Raw genomic sequence first — 6,153 nt, 5'->3', positions numbered from 1 at the left:
TAGAAAATAATAATTTAACATTCAATGGTTACCTATTAAAGAAAACGTGACAAATATAGAAATTTTTCACATTTATGTGTAAATTAACTTTCTAAACATACAGACGATAACAAACTGTGATAGAGTTGACCAATCACCGTGTAAAATTGGCCCAGCAACTAGTACAAAAAACGCATGTCGTGATTCAGTTAATTAATGATACATTGTATTTGCCAACAATGTTATTGTATTGACCACATACTTTGCTTAATAATGACTCTTATCGATACTGTTCATATCCTTTTTTATGAATTTGTTGGTCAATAGATTGGCTCATTCTAAGTAATTGTTCGCATTAATTTAAAAAACCTTGAAAAGAAAACTGGAATCAACGTTTCATCTTTTTCTAATTTTATTTTTTGAAGATATATAAAAACGAATAGTTTTCCATTATAGATGAATTGAACAAGTCGTCTACAATTTCAAGTCAACACCCTTAAACATATTAACTAAATTAATACTTCCTTTTTTTCAATACATGTACTTAAATATCCTGTGGTTTGTAGAAATAGATTTACTTTTGTTATAAATCTTCATTCGGGAAAAATATGATTCGCTTTTTAAAGAAAATGTTTTATTACACATCCTTCCTTGTAGATAAAGTTTAAATGGAAACTCAACATCAACGTTAGAACAAATTTTAAAATATGATAAATTTACAATAGCAACTAATAGCAACTAATTTCAATTATACCGGTATTTTAATCAACTCTTTTGAATAATCTTTGATGTTATTGAATAATCAGTATATTCTTTTAAACAAAATAATTATAACTAATTTAAAATTAAGCTTTACAAAACATTTTACTGAAATATGTGCAGATAAAGAACAGTATTAATATTCGAGGTCAAAAGTCCGTATAACGTGATTGTAAAATAAATGCGGATCAAACGCAGACCTCCAAAACATCAGAGGTGGGATTAGGTGCCATGAGGAGTGAGTATCCCCTGCCGACCTGTCTCTCCCGTCGTGTGCTCCTTCTCATGATCTGGAAATATCGAGGAAAATCCGTGTACAACTTGTTTATTTTAATCTTATATTATAACTTATAGCATATTGAATTAATCAACAACTATGAAGAAACTCCATGCAAGATTTTAGAACATGTATAATTTATATTAAAAACAACTTGAAAAGTAAACTTCAAGAGGAGATTTAAAAAATTATATATGTGTTCCCCCATGAAGTAAAAATATGTATGTCAACTCATGCACAAAATCGTTTCCCTACAGTTCTAGGTCTCACTAAGAACATGTAAAGATGAAACGTTTAAAAATTAATCTTATGACTTTAGTTCCATCTCGTAAACTATAACACTGCCATTGTTATATTGGTGTGAATATTTGGACCATGAAAATTCACTTGTAAGACTTGAAAACTTCTTAGACTTAAATGAAAATCTCAAAACCCTAATGCGCATGTACAAATTTGGCAAATCGTTTGCAAAATAAAGGTGAGAAGCGAAGCATGTTACGAAGGGACAAGAACAAAACACTAATTTTCTGAAATAATAAAATCTTATTTTTTTCGGAAGCATTAAAGAATGAAAGAATGCCAAAGTGCCTCGCAACCTCTCCCACGAAAGTAAGAGATTTCAAGGTTCCGGAGGGTATTAAACCTTGGAATATCTCACGTGAAAAGTCAGGAAAATTTTGGATAAGTAATTTTTGGGTGATATAGTACAGACTGAAGACCAAGGAACACAGCTCATGGCTTTTAGAATACAAAGTGACACGGGAGAGAAATTATGGATTCCATACATTTAAGGTTGATGGAAATGTATTATATATAGACAACAATGGAAAAACCATTCAGAGAATGCCCCCCCCTGCATGGCAAGAAGTTTAGAAGATTCATTATCAACACAGGATATTGGAGAGCGCAAAGTGTCTACTCATCTCCTACTAGCGGAGATGTTCTAGTGGGACTCAGTGACGGAAAAGATGCGAAGTTGACAAATACAGCAAAACGGGGAAGAAGATTTTGGAAGTACAGAAAGACGACACAGGTAGGCAACTGTACAAGACGCCACGTTATATTACAGAGAACATCAATAGAGATATAGGCACATCAGATTTCTACAAACACGCCGTGGTTGTCGTGTATAAATCAGAAAACATCGGTTTTCCTACTCATGTCGAGAGCCCCTGGGTGACTTGTTGCCTAATGGAATTGCTAATGATATTCTTGGTCACATCATCGTTTGCAACGCCAGGCTCCAGTGTAACGATGTCCACCTCCTTGACATTGACGGTAACTTTCTGTCCCTGTTGATCACACCACATCATGGCGTATCCGCTCCCCGTGGTCTTTGTGTAGACAGCGATGACAATCTTTATGTAGGGGATATAGACAATCAATCCGTCAATGTTTATAAATACCCTCGAACAGTGAATCTGAACTAATGACTGCTTACTTAATGAACAAATTATAAAACCAAATTGCATGTAATTTGTCAGTTGTTATTACATTTAAGAACGATAATGAAAAGAAATACATGTGTAGCATAGGTATACATTTAACTCTCCGTATGTTTTAAGTGTAAAACAATGCTTAAAAGTCATTGACTTCAGATTTTGCAAAGTTAAACTTGATTTCACGTTCCAATACAGTAAAATGTAATAAAATTATTTTGGATTGTCAAAGTTGAAATACTATCCAAAAATACGCTGGGAAGAATTTAATACAAGCAGGCCTGGTTGCTGAATTTCTACAACTGTGTGCAGCCTGCTTTCCTCTTAAATTTAACAATATTTTACCAATGGCTTTTATTATATTTCAAAATAGATTGGAGAATGAGACTGCCTTTAAAAAATGGCTCAATGTTATAAAATGGTATGAAGGTGAATTTCTTGAATAATGAGGTTCCGATCTGCGTAAAAGTGCTTAATGTCTTGTTAAGTTGTTATAGCAAAGTTTTTTGCAAGGCTTGACTTTGGTGAAGAACAAAGATTTTTTTTATGTTGAGTACTAGTATTTGATAATCTGACTTACTGACTTAGGTCTATCAATTAGTGCGGAACATATGCGCCATCGCCGACAGTCCTCTAACGAGCGCCATTCCGGGCTGCTTTTACTGCCCAATGGAAAGGTCCAGCGCCTATCATTCTACCTTCATTTCATGTGGTTTTGGAAATTCCCAAGGTATAGATGAAGGACTCAATTTCTCTGATGAGCTTATCACCGACTATGACTGATCTTCATCAATTCTGGGTGGTTTTATTGATCTTGAGACTCGTTCTGATGTTTTTGCAAGGTGAGTTGTTTTGTCCTGCATCTGACTTTGGTTGTGCGAAAAGAGAGTCAGGTCATCAGCAGGGTCGAGATCGTCGAGTTACATCAGGAGTATCTCTTGCTTATACCATTGTTCCTGTTTGATAGTACTCATATTCCAGAGCCTCTCGGATACTCCAAAGTGCTTCATGTAGTATTTTCGACAGTATATGCAGGTTTTGGTCCAAGATGTCGTATGCTACATGTGTATCTTGTTATCATTGAAAATGGTATTGAGGGGGACGTCCAGTCAAGTGATTGTATAATGATGATGCGCAGATTGGCTCTCTGGTCAGCACGTGATCTATAAACTACAGTAGCTGCTGTCACTGAGATTTGGATCCACTGCATCTTTCAACTTCTCGAGAAGGATCATGTTGAGGAGCAGAATTCCCCGGTAGTTACTGCAGTCCCTTAGATATATCTCTTCTTTGACAGCTTATCTTAAGGTCAAGATCTAGTAAATAACTTGAGACTAACATTTTGGTGCTAGATCCATTATGACGTCATAATCACTTTCAACTTTCTTTTTCCCGTACTTTACGGCTCCAGTAGAATTATGTAGAAAATAAAGTATTTTCATGGAATTCAATTTGAAATCACCTGAAAAGTAGTCTGGATACCTATATTAAATTTGACATTATTTAAAAGAAGAGACCAAGAACATACAAATTACCGTTTTCTGAAAGACTGTAGGCAATCTGGATACATTTTGTTTGTGTGATATGGAAAAAACTCCCATATTCATGACTAATTTTCTTATTTTTTCATTGAAAATGACAGTTTAAAATATGGTTTTTCATCTTATTTTCCTACAAATTATGCCCCGAAACACCTTTTTTGACCAAGCTAAAGTTATAAAGCATCATTAAAGGAATTCATTTCTTGAATTTGATAAATCTGTAGGCACCCTTCATTTACTAGATCTTGACCTTAATACATTAATGCCTTGGGAGAGTTTTCTTTCTTCCTGAAAAGGCTGTTTAAATTGTTAGCGGCTGTCTGTATGAGCTCTGATGCGGATTTCCGCTGATATCTCCAAATGCTATGCCGCTATTCCATTCTAATTATGATAATTTCTCTCCTGATTTCTTTGTTGTCGTGTTGCAGTTGATCGAATGCTGAATCGGCTTGTATGTCTGCAGGTGTTTCTCGAGTTGGTCTTTTCAAAAGCTCTCCTTCGAAAATGTCCCTACCACGTCTTCAATTGTTCTTCTGTTGTTGCAAGAAGAGGGTTCCCATTCTTGTCCTTTACTGCTTGCCTGTCTGTTGAAACTTGAGGATCTTCTTTGGGACCATGTACAGTTCTCTGAAGTCTCCTTTTTCACCTTGTTTGGCAAATTGTCAATGTGAACTTGTTGATCTTTCCTGGTGCTTTTCTTCACTTCTTTTATATTTGTGGTTGTCTAGTCGTCTTAAGCTTTTGTCTTTGCTGCTCTTGTCTGGTTTGTGTTTAATGCTGCTTTCTTTCCTTCCTCAGATCCAGGTTACTTAAGGTATTTTTAAACATTCACTCATAGAGCCTTTCTTTAGCCGAGGACTTCTTTATGTGCAAATGTTTTTCAACACATTGAGTCTTAATGCTGTCATCAGAAGATTGTGTTCGAATGAAATGTATTTTTCTCTCATCATCCTGAAATGTTCTCTGTATAGGCAACTCGAAATTTCTTGTTGATGCAGATATGGTCAATCTGGTTCTCTGTAACATGGTCGTCGGGGTCTCCATGTTGCCTTGTGAATTCTTTGAGGATGGCAGATTATTCCTCTTAAGAAGTATAAAGTTATGCAAATCTTTCGTTCGTCTGTTCCTGTCCTTTGTGTGCTTATAATTTCATTGTGGCAAATATTGTCTGCTCTGATTGAAATTGCCCATAACATGCGCGGATCTAGAGGGGTCGGGGGGGGACCCCTCCCTCTGGAATGTGCAGAGTTAGTAAATGTTAGTAACAGATTATACGAAATCAAGTAAAAGTCCCCCTCCTCGAAAATGCAGGTCTATGTGAAATTTGTATGAAAGGACATAGGTTTGAAGTTTGAAATTAAAGTCAACGACCCCCCCCCCCCCCTCCCCTCCCCTTCCCCACACACACGAAAATAGATTTTCCACGAATTTACTTTCATTCTTTCTTTCTTTTCTTTTTCAGACACGTAGCAACGGGCTGCCCCCCCCCCCCCATTTTTATCCCAACATTACTTTTACTATTGGAAATGTTCATTGAAAGGCTGGTTGCGCCCCCCCCCCCCCAAACACACACACTTGATACTATAGGAAGTTGATATCCGGGAAATTTATTATTGAATGGGGGAAAATGGTACTGAAAAAAGTTAACATTGATAAAAAGTTGGCCTCTACACCCCCACCCCCCACCCCCCACCCCCCGAAATAGGATTTTGGAGTTTGGGCAGTTTTCCTTTTTTTTTTTTTGCTTGACAACTTTTTCAGTAAGTCCAAAAATTTTTTTCTCTCTGGCTGCCCCCCCCCCCACTTTCAAAAACGATGCTACGTGGCTGCTTCTTGCTTATCAAAAAATATCTGGGTTGAATTTTTTGGGGGGACTGAGGTGAAACCCCCTCCTGGAAAGAATTCCTGCATCCGCGCCTGCATAACAAATTTTTCTTCCCTGCTCTACTCTAGACCACAGGTGCTTAGGGACGGGCCCCCCTCCCCTCATGTGTTCCCTACTCCAAAAAAAGCATACCGTCTGATACTAAAACATCTCTAACGTTTAGTATCAGAGAATGGATTTTTATAAAAAGCTAGTTTTAGCTTAAATTTTGGATTTTTTAGTAGTAATACTTTGTGAAAATATCATAGAAAAATATTTTAATCAAAAAAGTCA

This window comes from Saccostrea cucullata, unplaced genomic scaffold (genome assembly GCF_032062105.1).
Source record: "Saccostrea cucullata isolate Sc308-1 unplaced genomic scaffold, CSIRO_AGI_Scuc_v1 ctg1971, whole genome shotgun sequence".
In the NCBI taxonomy this organism is placed as follows: Eukaryota; Metazoa; Mollusca; class Bivalvia; order Ostreida; family Ostreidae; genus Saccostrea; species Saccostrea cuccullata.
This window is presented reverse-complemented; position numbering follows the sequence as displayed.